We start from the raw sequence: 26487 nt of genomic DNA, 5'->3' as shown, positions 1-26487 counted from the left end.
AACAGTATTACTGAAACAGGCCAAAAAGAGCTAAACACAGTCATTTACCATATAACACTTTCAATTCTTTCAAATTATGTGAGAGTTTCCAGCTTTCTTAATTCAGTTTCCTTCTGAAGAATATTTCAAGTGGCCAGAGCAGAAAACTAAAACGTTTACTAAAATATATCTTGGTTGGTATGATTCTGTTCAGGATGTCTGAGCTTCTTGACGTCACAACAGTTGACACGTCTTAAATTATTCAGTGTGATTAAGATGGTTTGGAGCTCACTGGTCCATTTAGTCTGGTAATTCTGTGATTTTATTTAGTGTTTCTTCATATAAGATTTGGAAGAACAGTTTTAGCTCAGACTCATTTTCTGAAAGTGTAACATTGTATTGATAATTAGAATATCCAGTACCAATGATAATCCTGATATGATCTGGCTCTCTTTGTTAAGTTTACATAAGTCTATTACAGACAATGACATGAATAAATTTAAACAAATGGAACATAAAGGAAGGGATCAGCTGGGGTTGGGTCTTAATGGATTGGCTGTGTGTGTGTGTGTGTGTGTGTGTGTGTGTGTGTGTGTGTGTGTGTGTGTGTGTGTGTGTGTGTGTGTGTGTGTGTGTGTGTGTGTGTGTGTGTGTGTGTGTGTGTGTGTGTGTGTGTGTGTGTGTGTGTGTGTGTGTGTGTGTGATAAAGGAGGGGTGATGTGAGGGATGAGGTCATCATGTAGTGTGAGCATGCGTGACTCTTTGTGTGTGTGTATGTGTGTGAAACAAAGGCAGTTGGGACTGTGTGTATAAGTGATGACTTCACTCGTTATGCATTTATTTATGATCATTGTTAAACCTCAAGGTGTGTGTGTGTGTGTGTGTGTGTGTATCACCTTAAAGGGAAAAGACTGAAAAGAGAATTTAATTTGATCCATCTGATCTATTGCAGTGATTCTGGACAGTAAAGTCAGTGTCTATAAACACACACAACTGTCTTTTCCATCAGAGCATCACGACTTGACCTCAGTATCTTAAAGGGGCAGTCCAACATTTTGGTAAATCCTCTTTTTTTTACCCTCTGTGTGTGTCCTGTACAGAGATAAAGGACAGCCCAGGACATGTTTAGCCTAGTTTATCGAAGTACATGGAAACTTGTAACCTACCATCAATAAAATACACCATCCAGTAAGGCCTCCTGTACACTGCCTGCATGGTGTGGCGTTTCTGTTGCGTGTCAGTTGCATGGCGGCTGCGTGGCGTTTTCTGTGTCTTTGCAAACCAGAAACGTGTCTGACACGCTAGCAGCGGCACTGCTGCTGCTAGCCCTGTCTGTACACATGTATGCTTCCCATTGATTAAATGAAATAATAGTGTGTTTACTGCACTCAAGCAGTAGTATACTTCATGTTAAACATAAATATATACGGATTTGATTGCAGCAAAGACAACATCAGCAGTATTGACAGCAAAATAGGCACCATAATATTTCGTTCTATATTGACAGGTGCAATATTTGAAAATCAATAATTATTATTACATTTTATCTGCATTTATGTCAAAACCTAGAGACTTTCAAACATCAAAATGTCATTTATCAAATGTATTCATGTCAAAATGACATATAAACATCTTTTCGTATTCTATTTTGCCTGGAAACCCTTCCAACACACTTGCGTGTCGCTTGAAAAATAGGCGTCGGTTATTACTATTTCTAGCATGCACGCCTGAGACGTGCGTGTCCCAAGGCAGTGTGCAAGCTCTAACCTGTTAACATGGGAGCCCAAATAAAAACAAAAAAGCCACGCAGCTGACACGCTCACCCAACACAGACAGTGTGCAGGAGGCCTAACTGCATTATACCCCCTTGTTGCCAACAGAGACAACATCTACTTAAAGTTGAGGTTAATTGGGTAAAATGTCATCAACATGCTGTTAATTGGCATGTTGTTACATTGTTTCCATGGCAAAAGCATTAAGCAACACCGAACTAAATGGTTGTTGTGAGCACATAAGTAGGCCACGAATTACATTTTGTTGTTTTATATCTCCGGTCTGCATGTTGTCTGAGCAACTTTAACACAAAATACGCTCCTGAAAGAAAACTGCGTCAGATGTTTGTATAGTACGATACAAAACATGTTGCAGGTTCAGGTTTTCTGAACAGCTTTGTCAGTATTGTTTCACATATCAAAGCTGTCATTGTAACCTCAGATTGTAAAACATTATTATCAAGAGCAATGCAACACAAATAATTAAATTGGAATATTACATTTTTTATCTTTTATTGTCAATAATAACGTTTGTTGTGCATTTTTATCAACATGCAACTGTGTGAAAAGTGAGTGGAAAGTCAGTTTTCCTCTGTTGTTAAGCATCTAGCAGCAGCATGTGTTTACCAGGTGATGTTGTGTAATGAGGCCCTGCACTGAGTCAGGACGCAGATTTGTGCACAGAGGTGCTTTAGGAATATCTGTGTTTTGGCTTCTAGGTTTTGTTGTTGTTCGTTGCCTACAGAAATGTCTCTGTGACACTTGGTGGCTCATGGTGAGATGTAGCACTGTGTTTAAAATTCATTGATTCAGATTTCCAGCTGAGCTGTAAACCCAGACTTTACTTGGCTCAAGTGTTGATTTAAAGCTACTCTCTCTGCTTGTCTTTGGTCTATAAACCGCATCGTCGGCCGGTCAGTGGTGTTGTTGACTCTCTGCCTCTGATACACATCAGCAGGTCCTGTGCACACCCGCCTTGTTAACTCTGCTTTTTTGTAAGTGGAAGAGACGCTTTAGCAAGCAATAACAGCGAGAAATACTTTTGGAGCCCTCTGTGCATGCTGGAAAATAAGGTTTTTATTGGTCCTTGGCTAGGGAAGAGGTTCTGCACAGAACCATAATGATACAAAGGACCCTCTCACAACAGCATAGTGGATCTGTTTGGGATCAGTGATAGTGATAGAGCACAGTACAGGACCAAAAATTTTTCACTTTTCTTTATCGAAATCACCTGCACTTAATTGGAGGTATGCCTTTGTGCCGTCTGAAGTGCTGCAGTGAACCCTGAGATACTGAGACCCTCCTGAAATTTGAAAACAGTCTTTCGTCGCTCTGACTGCTGACTGTGGCCATTGTTGATGAACAACAGTTCAAAATTAAACAGTGGTTGCACACAACTATATATATATATATATATATATATATATATATATATATATAATTTTTTTTTCCCATCTTGCTTGGAAACATAATTTTAATATATCCTCGTGTGCTTCTCAGTAGGTGACAGTTTGGAAATCAGCTATAGGAAATATAATAGAAAAATCAAGATGAACGCTAGATAAATTGCATGTCATTGTTCCATCACTGGGAATGCCACGTAGCCTACATTTGAAAATAGTGACAGTAAACAGCAAACTACAGTGTTCGAGTGCAACTCCCACAAAGATGAAAGCACAGCTGTGTGCACAAATCAATGGTTGTGCACATAAGTCTGCAGGGGAGGTGGTGCATGGACAGGTGCAATAGGCATGCTAAAATCATAAATTGTTTTTTTGCAACTTTACGCCCGCCTGACATTGAAGTGAATTCTCCTGACCTATCGCTAAGATGTTTACCTGCCATCGTATTGGTATTTTTTTTAAACATTCAACGGATGAATAACATTATTACAAAAGTTCACTTGGACTTCTTTCTGTTCTGTAGAATAACTTTATCAGGGCTGCGTGCTGAGGAGAGTTATGTTGAAACTGTTCTTTACAACATCAGAGCTATTTCTTCTGTAGTGTGAGATTCAAATCATAATGTTACATGTTCTGACAGAGACAGTACACATAGCACTTTGAGCACGCCTGCACACACACACACGCACGCACACACACACACACACACACACACACACACACACACACACACACTGTAACATACGTAGTTGTTGATGTGACCTCACACAGGAGAAAGGTGACAATCCTCTACTTCTGCACTGTTGTTGTTGGGGGAGTGTGTCTGACTCTATCATTTTCTGAGTGTGTGTCTTTGTGTGTCTGTGTGTGTGTGTGTGTGTGTGTGTGTGTGTGTGTGTGTGTGTTTCTCTCTGCCCTCTCTCATCCCATCTCTCGTCACGTCTTTGTCTCAGAGTTGTTCACTGTGCCGGCTGCTTTTCTTTGGCCCTCTCATCGCTCTGAGCGATGAAGATTAGCTTGGCACATGGGACACGCACACACACACGCGCACGCACACAAACACACACACACACACACACAAACACACACACACACAATCCAGCGTCTTATTACAAGCTGTTAACCCCCGTTTATAAGTGCAGCCTTTGAATCAGCTCGGTGAAAGGGAGTGTAATCCCTGCCGGACGATTTAATGGTAATCTCCACATCCTGATTACATTACACACAAACACACACATGTTGTCTGCAACACTTCTAAAGGACTAAATTGAAACCAAATTTTACTGAAATGAACTTAAGTCCCATTTTCTCTTTTTACCCACCTCTCTGCATTTTAGTTATTTACCTCGCCCTGTGTTTCTGGGTTATTAAGAGTTTTGGGTGTATCTTTTTCTTCTTCATGATCACTCGCTGTCAGGATGGTCCACAAAGATTAACATTGATGATGTCTTTTTATAGCATTTGTGCCTTCATGTTTTGGTAACTGACAGTACAGAGTAAACAGCATCAATGCCTTTTTACATCTGACATATTCAGCTTTATTTTTAGAATTATTTTAACTCAATCTAAAATTCACCCACATCTTGTTTATTTTTACTTGTTCGCATCCATTTTTGAACTATATCTGCAGCTTTACCCTGAATACCTCTTACAACTCTTTCTCTTTAGGCTGCATTCAGACTGACAACAGCCCTGCGTCCAAGAAATAAAATGCAGCTCCTCAATGTGTTGGCACAGTGGTGGCCCCAAGAGGGCTCCTGCAAAAGATTTTTACCACAACACACAGCTTTGGTCAATCAAATATATGCAAGCCCACAATCCTGGTAGATAAGATAGAAAATAAGTGAACGTCTTGATTCTACAATTCACATTAACAATTGTCAAGATGGAGGAAGGAATAATTGATATAAATATAAATTAGTTTTTGCGTCTTCAAACTCATGAATCTATATATTAAACTAGACGTTTAGGATTGTATTAGCTGTAGAAACCTGTACTAAACATCAACCCTTTTGAGAGTTTGGTCTTTTTAGTGCGGTCCAATTTTCGGTTTGATCGCAACCTTATAATCGGGTGGCTTTCATCCTTTAATATATATGTACAACTTTAGTTTGTATAGGTTCTTCCTGTTCATTTATGCAATGTACAAAGCTGCTAAACGCACAATAATGCCACAAAAAAGTGGAAAGTTTCACTTCTACTACTTAAAAACATTAATTGCTGAAATCATTCCAATGCCAACATCCAAAATGTTAATTGTTCGGTCAAGTCTGTGGTTAAAGATAAACAGATGTGTTATTATTATTCTAATGTCATTTAATGTATTTATCTGCTGTGTTTGTTAAATTTAATCTACTCCATCTGCTCTCGATAAAATATATGACCATGAGTCAAATTTTTGTGCTGTGACCTTCACACATGGATCTCCTGACTCCAGTGAGCAGTAGGGAGTCTGTTGTTAGCACACCAACTGCTGACACACACACACACACACACACACACACACACACACACACACACACACACACACACACACACACAAAATACCCAGGCCAGCGATCATTAAATGAATGTATTCTTCAGACTGCAGGCTGTCAGCAATATACCAGGAATACATCAGGGGGTAAAAGTCAGCATGTGTGCTGTAGTATGCAGCCTGTCACACACACACACACACACACACCAAACACAGCACCATGGTGCTGACATCATATATAAACACCATCATCATGCACAACATCATTTAACAGCTTGTGGTATCTGTTTGCATTCAGACTAATGTGTGGATGATAAAATCAAGCTTGTTGTTCAGAGTAGCAACCATTTAAACTAAACGATTGTCACCAACAATAACCTCATTTAACTGATTGAGAAATGGGCGATGAGCGACACCAAATAACTGCTCGCCAGTGTGGGGGTTAAAACAGGAAGTTGGTGGTGCAACTATAAAACAAGGATTTAGATTATGTTGGTTTGTCTAGTTATTGAGGGATGTCTATATACGTCACTAGCTACAGGTTAGAAATCCTCTTTGTAAATATACGCCGTTGTAAATGTTCTCTGTTGTATTGGATGAGCAACATTCTCTAACTCTGAAAGGTGCTGTGAATATTCATGGTCCTCAGAGGGTAATCCCTAGTGATTTGGCAACCTCCTAACCTTTCATTTGGTGCCATCAACATGTCAAAATATTCTCCTTGACTTTGGTCCATTATACTAACCGCTGGATTTCCTTGAAAGTTGGAGAGCAAATTCCTCCCCTTCTGACCTTTTCTAGCATCCGGCCATCATTTCTTTTAGTGCTGGCTATTATTTAAGCCATTATTGGAATACCAGATATTATGTGAGACTTTACAGTAGTTCTATTAGTAGTAGTAGTAGCTGTTCAACTCTGGGAGCAGCAGGGTGGGACGCTCATAGAATTAGGGTTACACTGTAAGGCTTTGGTTAATGTACCACTGGGTCTGTCCTCTGAAAGCATCTGCCGGCCTCAGGTGGCATGCTTTCACTTTTTTTCCGTGACACCAACACAACATAAAAAAATGTCCGTGAACTCGGTCACGCAATGCAGACCGCCCTGAAGGATCCTCCACAGGGGGGCAGAATGCTAAAGGCCATGCTCAACACAGCTTGACTGACCTTAAACAGGCTTCTACTTACTCACTCACACACACACACACACACACACACACACACACACACACACACACACACACACACACACACACACACACAGAGTTATAGATGGGTTGTCATATTGTCACACGCTGTAGAAAATGCAACCGTAATATCAGCATTTTCTGGATTCAAAGGAATCAAAGCAGTGCTACCTGCTGACAGCAGCTGATACTGAAGTAAAACTCACCTCACTCCACAAAGCACAAGTATAAAAGTAATCAAATGTGAATTTGCATTCTTATCATGATTGGACCAGCTGCCATGCACACACAGCGGTATGTCTTTCATGCACCTAAATAAAGCCAGACACCCCCTGTGGATTTGGATGGAAGATATAAAGTGTGAGTGTGAAGAGTGTGCGTTTGTGTGCACGTACGTTCACATGCATACTATCTCCTCTCTGGCTAGTTGGCAGAATTGCAGTCTCATATCTGCAATAACTTAATGTTCTCCTTCAGTGGGTTCATTGGGTTCAGTGCAATGCTGTTCAGTACTGCTGGTGGATATAAATTATCTCTGTAGGACATTTTCTTAATGTTTTGAAATTTGTTTATTTGATGTACACACAGTATGTACTGCAATAATGATAATATTACCATATACATATATCTGCATTAAGTTTTATTCACTGAGTGTTTACTTTTTATATCTAAAGATGTTTCATGAGGCAAATTTGTGAGTCATTCAGTAATGCAGATTTTATGAAGTTAAAATGCTAGCCTTGATACATTTGATACAGTATACATACAACTCTATTTTGAACAACACTTCATTGAAACAATATGCCCTTTACATTGAACAGAAGTGTTTTGTCTGCAGTGTTCATCACATGAAAATACTGTAAAATGTGCAGCATTTTATGCAGTTTTCCCCAAAATTCACTCTATTTTTTTAAAAAAAATCCAGGATTGTCTTGTGGGATATAAAACAACAGTGTCTTTTATTTTATTTTTTTTAACAAATGTAAATCTGTTAATGTCAGTTCTGACTGCAGGTCATTTTAATGATATGGATAGTGACCAGGATTCACCATTATTATAGGCAATGGTTATGTAGATTAAAGTGAAAAATCTCAGTCCTATGTTTAACACTGCAACGTCCAGCAGTTTTTATTACCGTAAAGATATCGAGTCCCTTTGGGGGCAACTTTTATCTATCCATCCTGTCTGTCTATGGATAAATGGACATATTGATTTCTATGACATTTAAAACCAGCAGATGATTATGAATGAAGCTTTAGGTTTTTATAATTATACTATCAAACTAATGAAAACTGTGCAAAGTAGCCCGGCCACTACAAGCAAAATATGACTGGTTTCCGTTTTGCGCCTCAAGAATATTCGGCTTCAAGACATTTCCCAAAGCGGTATTGCTGAACCTGTTAGCAAACGGTGGAGCAGCATGAATAGATCCATACCAAAGCAGAGCCAGAGGGCAAATTTCAGACCCAGGTCCCAGAGTGTCTCGGCCCTGACAGACAGGGGAGGGGACAAATGAGACAGTGTCAATATTGAAGCAGGCTAATGGGCTAATGAATGTGGAGAGTTCTGCCTAATGTTCCCAACAGAGATCCTAGCGAAACCATTAAAGCTCTTTTATATGACTAGACAGGCACAATGCAGTAACTCGATTTATGGGGTGCTTTCATGGTCAATTAGGAAGGGAGAGAGAGGAGGGAGGCCTGATTGTGTGTGTGTGTGTGTGTGTGTGTGTGTGTGTGTGTGTGTGTGTGTGTGTGTGTTCTGTTGTGTGTGTGTGTGTGTGTGTGTGTGTTGTGTTGTGTGTTGTGTGTGTGTGTCTTTTATGAGCTTTAGACAGAGTTACGTCTGTTTTTGTCAATATTGTCCTGAGGTCCTTTTGATTGTGTCCCTCTGATCAGCATGTGCACAGATTGAACAATTGCACAATCAAAAATGCTGTCAATCAAACATCATCATATCGGTCAAATACGAGGAGGACATACGCGACTGACTGGACATGTCAAGTAAAAGAGTAATATTGGTTCAAATAGTCACCTGGGTATCCTCCAGACCTCAGTATGTCAGACTGAATAATAAAGTTTGACATTATTTTTATGAAAGCAGAAGCTCCCTATGGAACCATCTCATCACATTCTTGATTAACTTTTACACAGCTGACTGCAGCTGCCCTTTCATCTTAAAAAATGTCCAGATGAGTACTCTGCCCTTGAGGGTCTTATATCAAATGGCAAAAGATCAGACCTGCAGAAATTAAGTTGGCCACTTCAACGCATGCAAAAGGATTTCATCACTGACCCGAAAAGGAAACATCTGAGTGTTCCTGTTGACACGAAAAACTAGTCAAATAAATGTTCAAACTGTGTTTAGAAAGGTTGTCGTGGTTACTATTTGATATAACTTGTTAACTATAACCGGGTGTTTGATAATCTCTGTTGTTTAGTCTTGTTTCATCGGACCCTGGTTCATTTTCCCCCCTTGATACGATTCGTTTGGGCAGAGCTGAACACGGCAATGAAACTCAAGAGTGGACCAAAACAGCTGCTCCAAGACCGTCTAGAGGATGTGGTCTTGGTTTGTTCACAAATTAATTCTGAAGTGATTTGCTTGGGGTGGAAACATGATCCGACCTCGCTCCGACCCAACTGCAAGTTATTCTTTGCAAGTTTGACCTGAAACGGCTCCCACAGCCAGGTTAATGATGCATAGGTGAGCAGCTAGTCGGAGAATGAATCACACTCTGACCTGGACCAGCAATAAAACACGTTGGGCAGATAGGATCTTGTTCAGAACCATCTTCCTGTGTTTATGTTGGCCCGCCCGCCCCAGACTCATCCACTGATTCAGACCAGAACAAACACACAGTATTAAGAAAAGCCCTTAAGCTTTGCAGCCAGAGCCATGAGTTTAGTCACTGGGCACACAAACAAAATGGTACAGCAAAACTCATTCTCACACTCAAATAGGTGGTGCTGGAAGCTTGTGTGACTAATGGTCACTTGGTTGCTAACCGGACATTAATAAAGTTTATTAAAAGGAATGCATCCACTGCTGTCTGAGGCCTGACTCCAGACCATGCCGCATCTCTTTTGTTGAGCAGGGCATGGCAGGGTTATATAAAATTGGAAGTTGAGATGCAGCTAACATAACATCTTTCATAATTTCTGACTCTGGTTTTCCATCCCCTCAAAGGTCAGTGCAGTTGAACTCCATGCGAAAGCTCAAATTGACTTTTTCACCACCGGCAAATCCACCAATCACAATTGAAAAGAATGACTTTCCATCACAAATTTTGCTTTTATACATTAACGTTGGTGTCATGGAGGCTTTGTGTCGTAGCCTCTCAGGGTAGCAGCGTTTCAGACAGATTGGTTCTATAATTGGCATGACTCCTGAGCTAATATAAATTGTTTTGGAGAAAGAGAACAAGAAGGAGGGTTCAGACTTCAGCATAAATAGGCACTTGGTCTGGGAAAAGAAAACGTGTTTATTGACTGATTAGATGACCAGATGCTCCACAGAACGCTTCAGCAAGTCCTCTCTACCCTTATATCAGTTGGGACATGGGAATGGATTGTAATGTTGGATGTGTTTTTACATTTGGATATGAGGTGTTTTATGGGCAGCGACATCACATGTATTGTATATCTTTTGCTTTTGTTTAGTTGCATTACTGAAGATCGGCTATCCATCCATCCATCCATCCATACATCCATCCATTCACCTATGATATTTACAGTTGCTCTTTGCATTCAGCCAACAACTTGCAGACAGACTTGTGATTTGCAAGACCAAAAAAACAAAATCTTAAATAGTTAAGATTCCATTAGTTTTTATTCTAACAAGCTGATAATGGCCAGAAACACTGTCAATATCAATATCAGTCATGACAAACCACCCAAATGACCCTGACATTCATTAAATCTTCAGTAGAGGTGCACTCAAGATAGAACAGAACAAAACAAGACATATTCTCTAAGTCTTACATATGCTGCTCTCTGTTTCACACACAGAAACACTCCACCTCTCCGTTGCATTACTGTAGTTTCCCCTCAGAGAGTTGTTGCGGCAGGCAGAGTCTGCGTAGGATATTTTTAGTTTGCAGAAAAAAAAACGAATCAGGTAGTAGGACAGTTTCCCTCCTCTATTTCTTGGTTTGAATGAAATGTTTCAGTGGTTAGAGCATCAGTTCAATGTGCAGCCTTGATGACCCAGTGAACCCTATATTATAGATCTGTCATTTCATGCTAAGCAGGTAGCATACAGCCTATTTGTACTATAGCTCCAGTATTTGTTACTGTTAGAAGCAGCATTGTTTTGGTTTTGTTGGTCTAAAAGCTGCACAGAAATGCTTGGTGTGTTGATTCTCAGCAGCAATAGTAGCACTGGCAATAATTTCACATATCCTGGAGTCATCTGATTTTACGTTGATAGGAAAAATGTTGTTTAATGCATCTTTAATGTACCAAACCTTGAAGCAGCAGCACAATTGTTAAACCCTTTTTTCAAAAGCCAGCAAATAAGTCTCTTTTTAAAACATATTTCTATTTGACATTATGAATAACTGAATTGAAAATGGAATTGAATTATTTACATGTATGTTTTACTGTTACATAAATTATGAAAACAAAGTATTTACAATATCAAACTGCAAGTTGTTGTGGCTGAAAATATGAACAGACCTCCCCCCCAAGAGGCACATACTAACAAGTATATTTCTGCTAGCTGTGTGTTAATGATGTGTGCGCCATCTGAAGGAAGCATTTCATTTATTTATGAGATAACATTTTGAGTCAAGTGTTTAAATGTTTTTGTTAAAAGGCTAATATGTGAATTATGGATGACGGCTTAATCAGAGCAGGCCATGTAATCCGAATCACGGGCAGATACACAAATGTTCTTTTCATTTTTGTTTACATTGCGAGATAGGGCAAGTTTCCTAGCTCACCTGATCTGTTTCCTTTGCTCTTCGTTGTCGTAGAAGTACTGGAAACCGCTATCAACGTGTTGTTTAAAGGCTCTGAGCAATATGTATAATACAACACATCTTCTTTGTAGCGTCCCTGTTGTTTCCAGATTACGACTTGAAGTTAAACACACCGAAGTCAGAAAAATGACTCCCAACTTGGGAAATGGTACCATCCAAGGAGCATTTGAATGCAATTGGCCTTGGCGGAGGTCTGAGTCCAGTTTACTCTCTTGATATGTGGTGCAGGTTGGCATATGTAGAACTGGTCTGACGGAACAGATTCCTCTTGTGGAGAATCCATGTGAATGAGTGAGTTTGTGAATTACAGGCCAGTTCCACGAGATGTGTTTCATTCAAGCCGAACATCATCATGTAGTTTATGTTCTTGTCATTCTTTGTCCTCTATCAGGAACTACAGGAAGCTTTTAACAAACCACTTGGCAGAAGTGTCTCTTTACCTCTCACATTTACCCTTATTTAAGTTTCGAAAGCAACAGTTTTTCTAAAGTCAAGTGTTTAACATTCACTTTCAGTCTGTGGCTCTCAAACTATGGTGTGAATGAAAGTGAACAAAAGCACTCAGAGTGGAAACCACTGGGTGCTTCAAGTAGCTCAGATACACTTTGGCTGATAGAAACGGTATTTACATTTGAAAAAACAATGACGAGATTTATTCAAACGCTTTATTTTCAAATTAAATAAGGCCGAGCTTTAATGATCCCTTTGGGGAAATAGAATTACTGCTGGAGAATACTGAAAGGAGATACAGCAAAACAATAGATCATAAATAAGAATGTAGTTAATGAGGGGATTCATTATATCACATTAAACTATTTAAACACAAGAACACTAACACACAAATCGATATCTTTCATTACAGCAACAGTGTTTGCACAATAACAGTAGTAACATCAGCAGAACGTATGTGGGAAAAGACAAAAGAAAAGGAAATGTGTCTAATTGAAAATAATACAGTTCTCGGGAGCAAAGGTTACATTTTTATAAAAAAGAGGAGGTCATTTTTACAAGAAAAATAAACAGGAACATTAGTTTTATAGTATGTTTTATATTGTTTAAAAAAAAAAACGATACTAGAAACGATACTGATACACGTACATGTATGCACTGTCTGTAATGTAATGTGTGGACAGCAAGCTTATAATTTTTTCCAGGCTGGACAAATGCCTCATGGTGGAGGATAGGCCGTCCGACATGACAAATGACCTGCAGAGAGAGAGAGAGAGAGAGAGAGAGGCTTCATTAACAGAAAGCACAACAGACAGAGGAACAGATGATTCTGCCACAGATTTCAATCCCTCCATCTCGGCCAATTAATGAAATAGCTAGGACACACACACACACACACACACACACACACACACACACACAGGGACAAAGAGGGAGAGAATGGCCATAAGCCTGGTTAAGCAGTATTAAATTATTCCTCAAATTAAAAGGCCGTACCTGCCTTGTCCTTTAAGAGCTTGCTCTGTGTGTGTACGCATGCGTGTGCGTGCAAGTGAGTGATTAAGCTGTTAATTAATTTGATGTCCTTGTATTTAATAACCGTGGACAGTGAAGATGTGTGTGTGTGTGTGTGTGTGTGTGTGTGTGTGTGTGTGTGTGTGTGTGTGTGTGTGTGTGTGTGTGTGAGAGAGAAAAAGAGTGCGGATGAGTGATTGTGTTCTGGATAATGTCTCTGTTGTAACAGCTTTGTCTGAAGAGGAAAGAGAAAGGAAGCGCAAATGAGTAAAAATCCACACAGACATGTATCTTGAGCTCGTCTCACAGAAAAGATTTATTCACGTTTCTACAAATGTATCATAATTGATTATTTTATATATGATTTTTTTTTCCTTTTTTAAAATTGTGATAAATATTAATATTGAAGTTACAATCTTGAACATCATTTCATTCTCTTTAGCAGCACCTATGGTGATAAGTGGTAAATGCAGGTTTTTTTTGTATGTTCGGCCATAGTAATCGTTTACTAACAATGCTAGCAGAGAACTGTAAAAACAATACAAGGCTTTACTCACAAGTGAGTTGAAGAACCTGCTGTTGCGTTAGCTCCGCCTACCCTCTCTGGCAGACCAACCGATGCTTGGTGATGGAAACGCATCGCTAAGTGTGCGGCGCTTGTGTTTTTTCCCAGGAATGTCGCCACAGACACCCAGTTTGTAACACTGCAAATGCTAAGGGCCTTCATCAGTGGGCCAGATGCTCAATCGCCATTGCATTACCTCATTCAGCAATAGATACATCAATTTAGAGGCAACAATCCACATCAGTTGTGTTTTGGCTTGTGTATTCATTTTCTTTGCATTTGATTGTGATTTGTCATTCTGTGTGCAGCCAGAGTTTTCAAAAGATGAGAAAGTAATAGAAACAATGGTGAAGGAGAAAGAGGAGCAGGTGACCTTTGCTTTGTGAATGAGGAAATGAAATGTGTGCATTGAAGAGAAAAGAGGAGGTGTTTATAGAGGTGAGAAGGAGGAGGAGGGGAGGCGTGCTGAAAGGCATGAAAGGATAGAGAGAAGATGGAGAGAGCAGTTACACAGCAGGAGAGTCTGAGTGCTCTCCTCCATCAGAGACTGTTGATTAAAATTTCATTGGCTGAGGCTGGAGGTCGGAGGTGATGGTGTGTGTGTGTGTGTGTGTGTGTGTGTGTGTGTGTGTGTGTGTGTGTGTGTGTGTGTGTGTGTGTGTGTGTGTGTGTGTGTGTGTGGGGCGTGAGCAATAAAAGCTCTGAGCCGGCTCTCTTCATGCACTCACTCACTCCTGTACTCTCACTCTCATTGGCTAATTATCTTTCTTTGTCTCTTGAGTTCACTGCTTTCTAATTGGCTACTTGCTTTTAGTCAATACTTACTATAGTTACTAGTTTAATTAGCATGTGCGTAATGGCTACCCTATGTGTTGTGCTTTAATTCTGAACATTGGTTGTGCGTGTCCCCAGAAATTAAGGCTCTTAGGTTCAATCGTGTTGAAAGGACTGTTATAAGACAATTAATTATCATTGATATCAAAATATTTAACCATTTTCTAAATTGTATTGTCCTCTAAATTTCCTTAGAAAACATTGCACATTAAACCATTATTCCTAATTATAAATATTTACTGCTTTACTTAGTTTAATGTAAATAAATTATTCAGTTAAATTAGGGGTTGGTGTTATTTGAAAATGTCCATACCAGTGCCAATACAACTTTTAATACCATTACCAATACTGAAATGTAAAGAAAGAATATAAAGAAATATAAAATTGTTATTGATTTCACAAAAGATGCCAAAGTTCTCAAATGGCCTATGCTGTTTAAACAAAAAGCAGCTGAACAAGAACTTTGTGTAAATAAAATGATGTCCACATTTGCTAAATAATGGTTTCAATCAGGAAATATCTGATCTAAGAATAAGTAAATAAGATTACAAATCCAAATAGACATCCGATGCCAACCTCTTCAGACTTTTGACTGTTGCTCTGACTAAGAAAGCCATTTGTAGACTTTTCTTCAGGCTCTGGCCTCTGTGGTTGCAATTGTCAGGATTTTTTACATTTGATGAAGTAAATGATTAATAAGTTAATTGCACAAAAAAAAAACTGATTCATTATTGATGAAAATATGTTTTATTGCAACCCCAGACTGAGGCATGTTCAGTTTTTCAATCTTGTCTCAGATCCAAAATCTCAGCGATTGCAGGGATGTCGTCTCGTTCTTTCATCAGGTCTCGTCTCCATTAACCTCTTTCATTGAAGCCTCCACCTGCTTTTCAAATCAGACCCCACAGGACTCTCCTCTGTTTGTGCTGCTGCTTTTTCAATTAAGGCAGAGTGAGAGGATACCTGAACACACTGATGGTACACACAGATGTCCACACAAACACAAGTGTCAGCTCTGTCACTGTGGCAGTGCTGTGTCGGCGTCTTTATGACTGCAGCGAGTGTCACACATACTGTAACTGATTGATTGTAATGTTTTTGTCTGTTAGTGTGTGTGCATATGAGGCAAACCTGGAACTATTTGGGACTTATTGTTAGTATTCAGTAGTGTCTGTATTTGGTGATTTGGTCAGGTTTTTTTGGGGGGGGGTCATTGGAGGAAATGTGTGTGAGGAAATGTGTGTGAGGAGCTGCGCAGCGATGGAGGGTCTGGCTAGTCCACACAGCATCCGGGATGGGAGAAAAACGTGCTCTGGTTTATTGGCATTTCTTTAAAGCAATCACAATCATCTTGGGCGGTGCTCAGCACCAGACCGAGCCAAGGTGCCGCTGCAAAATAGCCTCGGGAAGGAACTTGTTTTGGTGGAACAAGTATAATTCAAAAGTTGTTTTAGTCGTGCAACAGAAAACTCAGATAGGACAGATAGTCTAGCTAGCTGTCTGGATTTACCCTGCAGAGATCTGAGGAGCAGTTAAACATAGCTCTCATAAATCCACCGGAGTTTAAAATTACAACACAAAGAAAGAGGAAGTTAACGGACATCCGGCCAGAAAAAATGTGAAATCCGGCGGAATTTCCGGCGGTAATGGAGAAATCCCAAAAGTGGAACGTCGTGGGTATAGACTACTGTGTTATTAACCCTTTCCCTGGTCCTTGCATCGCACTGAAATGCGAAAAAACACAAAATCTTCACCGATTTTGAAAAGCTTTTACTGCCACATAGAATAGTGTTAAATGGAACATTCATTGTGTACTTCTTTTTTCGTGTGAAAAACACAGCCTTGCAAGTCCAATTGATATCAGCAAAGATTAAACAAGAGACTCAGATTCAGTATTAGCTTATCCAGGTTTTTTTTATCATTTACATGTTTCTTTCCAAAAAACAGTACAGCTTTTTACAGATAAAAACACTGATGCGTTGAAGCTGAACGGTTAAGAGACTGAGCTGTTAGCCTGCTGTTCAGTCTGCACCGTTCTGTTTCTTTGTAACTCTGCCTAAGCAGCTGGTTTTATTGAGTCACACACCTTCAACCAGAGAAGGGAGCTGATCATTGATGGGATGAGCTGCTGTAGTTTGTCTGCAAAGCGGGTTTTCACTCCATCCAAGCACCAGACAGCAGTTTATGTTAGTGATTTGCGTCTTTTTAACCAGTGTGTAGGAAGAATATTGTCCCTGTATCTTTAGCTTTCAATTTTTACATAAAAGAAATAGAATAGAAAAATAGAAGGAAACAATAGAATGCAGCAAAGAAATGCAATGAAGATATACCTGAAAATATACATATATGCTAAAACAAACCACGCTACAAACTAAGTTAATTTTGTATAATGTTGTCTTTAGAATATTTAAATTGTCAACTCTTCAAGTTCAGATCATTAAAGATTATTTAAGACTTAAGGAATAGTGGTCTTTTTTGCTGCTGTATTATCATATGTTCTAATTGGTTGGGCTATCAAATTTCAGATTAATTCAGTGAAACAACTATCATAAACACATCAGAGCACTGCAGAGGTTTCACTGGTACTGGAAGCAGCAGCTGCGGCAGTATTGGAAGCAGAGGCAGGTCGAGATTGTCACCATCCAGCATGAAGATATTGGCTGGTTAGTGCAGCTGGCTCAGTGCAGTGGAGGCATGAGGAAGCTGGTGTCTCCAAAATGGCAGCGGTCATGCATAAGCGAGCTGAGGTTCAGGCTGCATGAGAGGGTAGTTTTTGTTCTGTATGCTGCTGTGCTACAGTAGATGGCCCACACATCCATGTCCATACATATGTTTGTAAAACTGATATTTTCGACCATGATGCGGTTCCAACTTTGTGCTAACAGGGGAAGTTAGTCTCCTGTTTTAACATGGCAATGCTCGCAGGTCCATAAAGAAATGTTTTTCCCAGTTTGGTGTGAGAGAACTTGGCTAGCCTACACAGAGCCCTGAACTCATCCCCATCCAACACCTTTGGGATGAACTGGAACACCTACTGTGAGCCAGACCTTATCACCCCACATCAGTGTCCGACCTCACTAATGCTCTTGTGGCTGAACGGGAGTAAATCCCTGCTGAAACCAGAAGGGTGGAGGCTGAGACCACATCCACACGTACCAAAACAATCTATTTTTCCCCTAGCTTCCGTGGCATCGTTTCAAGAATGTTTGCATCCAAACGGATTCATTTGTAAATGACTCAACACGCTACTTCATATTCCAGGCCTATAGGTAGCGCTGTTTCTGCTACAGAAATTCACCAAAAACGGAGAAGAAGCATAACTGCTAATTTCCACCGGTTGCGGAACGTCTGCGGATCCGCTCCCGAACGGCATTAGTCATTAGGTTTCCATTAAAGTCAATGTGTGTATTTCCACAGACTGCGGAACGGCTGCTTTCCGACTTCGTCCCAGTTCCGTCTGTCTGCAGCCCTCCGGAGCAGATACGCAGAGCTTCTATTTTTGCCAGACGCCGGAGAGCTCCGCAGCAATTCAGCACACGGCAGATAGTGCGGTACAGGAAGTCGAGCACGGAAACAAAATAAAACATCCGGTTCATTTTCAAAATAAAATATACCATGTTCACGGCGGATCACATTTCCCTGCACTACACCTTGAAAACGTCATAATGGGCGGAGACAGGCCTGAAGTCGGAATGGAAACAAACTGTTGTTGGTTTTGCAGTTCTGTTTATAGAAACTACATCCTGTTATATTGCGCAATCATAACGTAAATTCGCGAGATCTCGTGGCTCCTCGTGACTTCAGCTGTCAGTCGGAGCCGGTCCGCAGACATTCTGCATTCGGTGGAAATCCCCAGTAAAGCTTGTGCACTGTATACAAACAGACAGTAGAAGAAGAAACCAAACAGCCCTAGTAACCCTAATATCTCCAGCAGGAACACAAGCACGTAGTCCGCCATTGTTGTTGTTGTTATGAGATGTCGTCGCGGAATAAGAGGTCGAGGGGTGTGGCGATGACATCATTGATACGCAAGTATGCGGCTTCACCATCCAAACGAAAACGCGAGGGTGGTGTTTTCGATTTTTTTTTACCCTGGGACTAGGTTTTAAAAAAAAGTGCGTCTTCAGGCAGTGCGTTTACTGGATTTGTTTGGACGATCTGCCAAAACGATGCAAAACGTGCATTTACACCAAAAATCGTTTCCGTGTGGATGGCCTCTGATACAGCAGCAGATTAATGCCCATGGTTTTGAAATGACATCACAATCCCATAGATGGTTATGTGAGTTGCTCCGGCATCTGTCTGGAAAGCTGCAGATCTAACTGCACTATAAACCAAATAAAAGCAAACAGATGTTTCAGTACTCACCTTAAGTATAGAAACAGTTTGGATAGTTATTCTCCTGTTCTGAGGGTGTTGCATTCATCACCACACAAGCCTCCACAGATTCATGCATTCACTTCTTTGCCTCGTTAAAGTAGAAGTCAAAAGAAACGTCACTGCTTTCAAAATTCCTCTTAATTCTTACTGATCATGGAATTATCTGGAGTAAAAACATGAGGGTTTTAGGACATTAGAGGCAACAACATTTCTCGTGACTTTTAATGTGTAGCCTTCAGTGAATTGGCACTTTAAATGTGAGCTTAAAATGATTGAAGAATGATGTGACACAGCGAGGTAGAAGGAGATGTGTGGCTCGGTACAGACGTTGCTTCAGTAACTCAAACAGCATCTTCACAGGCAGCTTCACACAAACTGCACTTCAGTCTCTTAACAAAGCACCAAATCCACATCCACATCCACTCTGCAGCACTGATGCCTGCTCAGACATAAAGGGAGGCAGCTCGCTGCCAATGGCACCGGTTTGATATCGAGGCATTGCATATATTCACACACATCAGTTAAAAGTCATTATGCTCTTCTCACTCTTACAAACACACACATCCACCATGTACACAGCCGCATCAGCAAATTAGCTGAATAAAGAGCCTCTTTTTCCCTTTTCCTTTGAGTGGCTAATTAGCCATCAGAGCCTGCTGTGTGGAGAGAGCGAGATCCATCAAGAGGTAAAGCTTCAAAGAGCAGTTTATGGAAGCCAAAGCACTTTAATTAGGACCTATTTGTACCAGAAAGCGAGGAGAAAAACATAATTTGAAGCCAAAAGCTGTATAATGTTGAGGGAAAATAAACACTCTCTAATGCACACATGAATATATAGAGACAGGAACAAACTAAAAGGATTAGACTCAAGGAGATGAGATCCTCTCAAGGAGGCTTTCTACAGCAGCGTGCTGGGAAACTGATTCCTCATTCGGGGACATCAGTTTTGTGTCGTAGTCAGTGAGGAGCTTTACATGAATGCAATTGTGACACAGCTATATTTACGATGAATGAGAATAATGTGAGAAAGATACAGTCAGTATGTTTACATGCACACCAATATTCCACTATTATTCCGAATATGACAATATTCCGAATTTGATGCAGGTCATGTAAAGAGCATATTCCGGTTGGATATTCCAAATAAGGCCTTTTTCCCAATATAGCATTTTCTGATTAAGATATGTGGGATATTCCGGTATTATTCAGGTTTCAGAGGCATTGTTTAGACATGTATACAGCGCATTCGGAATGTTCGTCTCAATCTGGGTTTTCACCGCAGGCTTATGGTCAGCTCTGTGCGTTGCTATGGTTTCTGTACACAAACCAACCAAGCCAACAGTTTGCAAGGCTGGAGACCTGATAAGAAGGAGAAACACAGCTACTTTTAAACATTATCAAAGACTTGGATTTCAACAGGTTTTTGGATATCAAACAAACATCACTACGCCAACCTTTTCAAGAAGCTGGTTGAAGGAATAAAAGAGGGACGCTGTGTTCGCACGGTCCAACGTGTCCGCTGCATGCAAATGGGAATATCAGTGGAATACTCACTTTCATTAGCAATTTAAACAGCTTAGTCTGAATATCGTCTTTTTCAGAATTAGGGCAAAAAACATAATATTGTGTGCATGTAAACATACTGAGTGTTCTTCATTTGTGGAATTTTATTGTAGTAATATGTAGTTACAAGAATGTTAATGCGTTTAATGGAGACCTGTCACGGCACGTCCCCACTTAAGTCATGTTTGTTTAGAGGAACATACTACTGTTTTGCATATTTTTACCAATTATCTACAAATTACATGCACAACAACTCATGACCATTTTTGGGAACTTTAGAGTTACAAAAAAGGCTACAATTACCAGAACATGACTTCAAACATCAGCCAATCGATTGTTCTGCAAGTCCAAAAGATTTATGTTGTGTTCAATTCTCTAGATGACCTTTTCACCATTTCCATCCATGTCAAGCATATGTGTTTTTCATCAAGGATTCAGATGTGTGTCAAAGAAATGTAAAGGAAAATTGGGTTCCTTTTACAGCCTGGGGCTTGATTTCAATGTTCTGACCGTCATTCCTTTAGATTTCCAATGTTACTGAGACACCAACTCTGCTAGACACAGATTCACACAGTGTTTTAAAAAAGACAATCTTGGAAAACCCATGTGTAAAAGAAAACATTAAAATCATCACCTCATTACCCAAACTGTTGGTTTTGTCAATTTGTCAATGTACTGGTTTAGTTACTTGTTCAAGTTTTACCAACTGAATTTACTTTAGTTGTGCATTTATATATTGTTGCTTTATAATCCAATGGACAATTGACAACCCAGATGGTTATTGCTGGATCCATCAGCCTTGGACAAATTCCAGGAGCTGGACTGTTCTTTTTCCTAGTAGTTTTCATTTTTCCAGACTGATCTGTGTCTGAAGTGTAGATGTACCACTGCTAAGCTTGTCAAGTAGTTCCATGAGCAAAATCCCATTCTGTGTCTAAACGACTGTTTTTCTACTGTAAGCGTGTACCTGACATTTACATCACAAGATTACAACCATGTATCCCCTACTGGCTGAGCTGTTGCTGCTGCTTCTTCATCGGTCTGTCTGTCTGATGTTACACAGACTTCTCAATCTTAAGAGTATGGAAAGAAACTTGTTGTCGCTACTTGGAAACTCATGAATAAGCATGGGCAAAGACTTATTTTAAAGGTCCCATATTATAAAAAATTTGATCTCCATGTTTTTTTTCTATTACAAACCAGGTCGAGGTGTAATGGAAATACTGTATATCAAAACGCTCAATCCAAAGAGAAATGCATACAGTTCTTATTAGCTCGTATCAGAAACCTTTAATTGATCTGTCAGGACTTCCGGTTGTGATATCACAACTATACTATTTATAGGTAGGAAGTGCCGTTACTGTCAATTCCGGCTCCCGGCTCGGCTGCAATGACGGTGCAGAAATGCTGAGTGCGCAGATGCAGAAGACTCAGAAACGCTGACCAATCAGAGCAGACAGGGCTTTTTACAGGAGGGGGGCTTAAAGAGCTAAAACTAAGCGTTTCAGACGGAGGGTAATTGCAGGTATATTCAGACAGACAGTATGAGGAATATGATGTGGTTTTTGAACATTAAAGCATGTAATCATGCTTTAGTTTAAACCCAAAATACAGGTATGAACCTGAAAATAAGCATTATAGTGGAAATGTGTTCTAAGCTGCACCAGAATCAGTTTCTGAATTAAACAGAAAAATTAACAATGCAGAATCAAGAAATTGCATCTGCATGCTTCACTTCACAAAACCTAGTTTTGATGGTTAATAGTTTGTAAAAGGGTGACAGGTCATGTTGTTATGTAAAAATTCACTGACTTGTATTGGAATCGGTTCTTAACTTAATATTTCTAGGCTTTGTAAAATATTGCAGAATGAAAGCTGTTGATGTTGCTCATGTTCTGTTCAGTCATTTCTCTAGCAATAACCACATGCGAAGCAGACCATTATAGGAAGTGTCACTTTACAATACAGAATCACGTAAATGGCTTAATTTCACCATTGTCCTAATGGAAATGTTGGTAATAGTCACATAACTGTGTGCATGCAAACACAGATGGAGCATCTCCTGCTGAACCACCCACTTCAGTCTGTTTGCTGAGCTCCATCGTCAATGATCTTTTGTTTGTCAAAAGCTCTTAGCGCTTCCATCCAGAGAGCCCTCTGCTCTCTGCATTCATTATTAATGGACCTCAGCAGGCTGCACGCACACACACACACACACACACACACATACATACACACACACACACACACACACACAGGACCTTGCACGCCACCGGTAGCTATTTTAGACGAGATATTAAATCAAACACTCAAAATATAAAGAGAAAGAAGCGTTCATTGAGGGAACAGAGTATGCAGGAGGACAAGATGGATCCTTTGTTTTTATCTTCAGCTCTGTGTATGAAAGTGTGAAATAAATCCACAAATGGATCACAACCAAATATAGTTGCTTTTACAAGTAAACCAAATGTAGAATCACTATATGAACCTGTAGAGCCTTCAGATAAAGGGATATATGTTATGCTATGGAGTGACATTTGCTTTTGATCTTGTTTGACATTGATCTTAATAGAGTTACATAATTAAATCAAGCAACATTGAAGACCATGAAATTATCACAGTGGACATAATTCTGTGAAATGAGTACATTAACTGCAACGGTCCTCTGCAATTGTTCTCTGTACATGTGCGCTGTCATATGAACACAGAGCAACAGTGTTTATTGATGACTGATTTCTTACACAGATCAAACAATAGAAATAAGCGTAAATAGGCAGAGCAGCTGGTTCTACATGTGTTTCCTTACTAGAAATTAACATTTGAAACTCAGCTCCTCTCTGTCCTCAACACAGAAACACTTGACTCTTTTACAATATTACAGAGTTATAGTTTTGCTTTTAATCCTTTTTTTGTTTTGTATGTTAGGTATTAACACTAAAGTACCCATGAGCCTCAGAGGCTGTGAAGAATCTTGCAAGCCAGTGAAATCACAGCTTTGGCATATTCTGAACCCTTCATCGCTGCAATCAGGAACAAAACACTACACCTCATGCCACATTCAATTGGGAAACTCCAAATTTCGGGCAGCTACATTATCTCCCAATTGTTGAAAACAACTACAGAAGTGTCAACAAACTGGCGGCCAAATGGCTGCCAAGCCACCAATGCTGACGGTTATATCCAGATGAAATCTAGTATTAACACAAATACAGTTGAGTCAGTATTAAAAAGCAGCTATGCAGTATGTCTTTGTGGGTTTGCTTGTTCGTATATATCTGGTAAGACTGCAGGGCTAGCAAAAAGGTAACTATTTCAAAATAAAGCTTTCATCCTATTCTGCCAAAGATGACGTGAATGCAGCATTAGTTATTTATTTCTTTATTTGTTCTACAGAGATCAACCTCTAACTTCAGCCAGCCATTAGCTGCCAGCAACAGAATCTGAAGCTCTCTGATTGGATGTTTCTTGCTGCAGCAGGTCTCTGTTGACTTCTGTCCGAAAACTGTTGTGTTCACTGTGTTGTAGATTTGACTTTTTTTCGGTAAAGCAGATTTTCTTCAGCTCAGTGTCTCATTGTTTGTACCGATGATTCAAGGAGAGATTTGTGTCCACCCGAGTGTTGAAACGCTCCAACAGTCAGTCAACAAAATGTTTTTACAGGAATGAATGTTACTGGCTGTGTGTGTGTGTGTGTGTGTGTGTGTGTGTGTGTGTGTGTGTGTGTGTGTGTGTGTGTGTGTGTGTGTGTGTGTGTGTGTGTGTGTGTGTGTGTGTGTGTGTGTGTGTGTGTGTGTGTGTGTGTGTGTGTGTGTGTGTGTGTGTGTGTGTGTGTGTGTGTCGATGTGACCTTTCTCCATATGGTGTGGGACTGAGCAGGGGGACAGGAGGTGAGCCCTACACATGCTATCAGTCTGAGCTGTTAGCCAACTGACATACACACACACGCACACACACGCTGCTGGCCATACATGTCATTGTTACCTGATATTCATTGTGTGTAGGAGAAACAGACGAAGGAGAAGGTCATACGTGTGATGTCAGAGGCGGTGTATTCACTGCCAGCCGTGGGTTTGATTGCCGCTCGCTCCTCTTCTACAGCCTCAGGCTCTCTCTACCCTCTGTCCTCCCCGCCCACCTCCCACAATCCCCAGCATCAGTCCAGCCCCCGCCAAGAGACACACAGACCTTTCTATTTTTGATTTCTAGTCCAAGTGATAAGAATGGTACAGTGTGCCGTTAGAAATCACTAATAGAGGCTGTATTTACTGTATCAAAGAGAGCTGATATTTATGGTGCTGTAGTTGTGTCTGATGATGATTAATAATGTTACTCATACAGTGCAGTAGCAAAGTACTCCTTTTAATGACCTTTACATCCTCACAGTATCTTGAATCTGTAACTGTGTCAGCCAGATGGCCAAGTTACCCAGATGTACATCAATGGTACACATGTAACTTGCAATTGTATATACATCACACATTGATTTACAACAGTTGACACCTACCATCCAATCACGAACAAGTACTTCTGCAAACATGACATTTTCTAAACCACTGATTGGGAGAGACAATTTTAAATTTAAACCGAACTTAATGAGTTAGGTCTGATAAGTTAATCGTTAGGTGGGGATTTACTTCATGGTTCAACATTAAACACTGTTCTTTTACAATACGGTGCATAATTGGAATGATAGCTTTCATTGTATTAACTGTTGGATTGTTATTTGTATGAAATTTGTTTAGAAGCTTGTGTGATTGGTTGGGTTTGTAGAGCCTCTTAGACTCTGTTAGTATTGCTATGAGTGATCAAAGAGCAGTGTACTTATCATTCTACCATCCAAACCATGCAGCTAAGTTGTCCTGAAATAAAGCACTTGGCTGTTTAAGTTCCACTCTAGATAACCTGATGTCTGCTTGATAATCTTCGTTATTGGTTCCTAGATGCATTAGCAATGACTGATCTAATTTAAACCGATATAATAGCCTCCTTTAGCGTGCTTGATTAGATATTGTATTACACAGGGCAACTACTCAAAGGAATACCAATGCTAACAAATCATAGCAACAGTCTAGACAAAAGGCTAACCCGAAAGTTTTCCTCAGCACTATGAGCCTTTGCAAAAGATATTGTTACTTGGCGTCATCTTTGCTTCCGTACATGTAGCTTCTCATTTTCAAGTTTCCTTATGAAGCAGTGTTACCCTCCTAAAGAGATATCTTCGGTTTATATTCATATGCAAATGGCCATCCTTAGGAAAAAAAGATATTCTTTCAAAGGGAAGAAGAAAGGGGGGAAAAAAGAGGGAGAGGGAAGTTCAGCTTATCACCACTCAACAGATGTTCAGACTAAATGTGTTGGTTTGTCTGTCTCGTCACTGAGGCTGAGCAGAGCAAAGCTCCAGCGCTGGCCGGTCTGAATGGACCAAGTCAACCAGATGTGGCTAAGAAAAAAAAAAGAAGAAAAAATCTATAGTGGCTGTAATTTGTTCCAATAGCAGAGGTGGAAAGAGCCAAAGGATCAGGATGAGAAGCCTCAGCTGCCAAAGGCCTTTGGCCACACAGAGGAAATAATTCAATTCCAAATAGATACAGTAAAGGCAGTATGCTGCAGGATAGTGCTCGAGCCAGGTAGCTTGCAAGAAAGTGCTGAGTGGACAGTTACAGAGCAGCTTGCTGCCGCCCCCATCTCGCTTTCTCCCTCTCCCTCTCTCTCTCTCTCTCTCCTGACAAAAAGAAACATCACAAAAACAGGAAGAGAATGTGTTTACTCAACTATAGATTTTAAAGATTACTACGTGGAGTTAATGGGGCTCAAAGGAAATGTCAATGTCATTTTAAACACCAAACTTACTAATTAATCATAAAATCCTGTTTTGCACAATCAT

At 40.1% G+C, this 26487-nt stretch overlaps 1 protein-coding gene across 2 annotated transcripts in view; it reads left to right on the top strand.

Moving 5' to 3' along the window:
• Window positions 1-26487, top strand: part of klf7b (Kruppel-like factor 7b) — a 70381-nt gene that overhangs the window by 16494 nt on the left and 27400 nt on the right. The gene's annotated exons all lie outside the window — the stretch shown is intronic.

The sequence above is a fragment of the Perca fluviatilis genome, chromosome 12 (assembly GCF_010015445.1).
Source record: "Perca fluviatilis chromosome 12, GENO_Pfluv_1.0, whole genome shotgun sequence".
NCBI classification, from domain to species: domain Eukaryota; kingdom Metazoa; phylum Chordata; class Actinopteri; order Perciformes; family Percidae; genus Perca; species Perca fluviatilis.
Note: the sequence above shows the minus strand (reverse complement) of the source record. Positions and strands in the feature narration are given on the sequence as shown.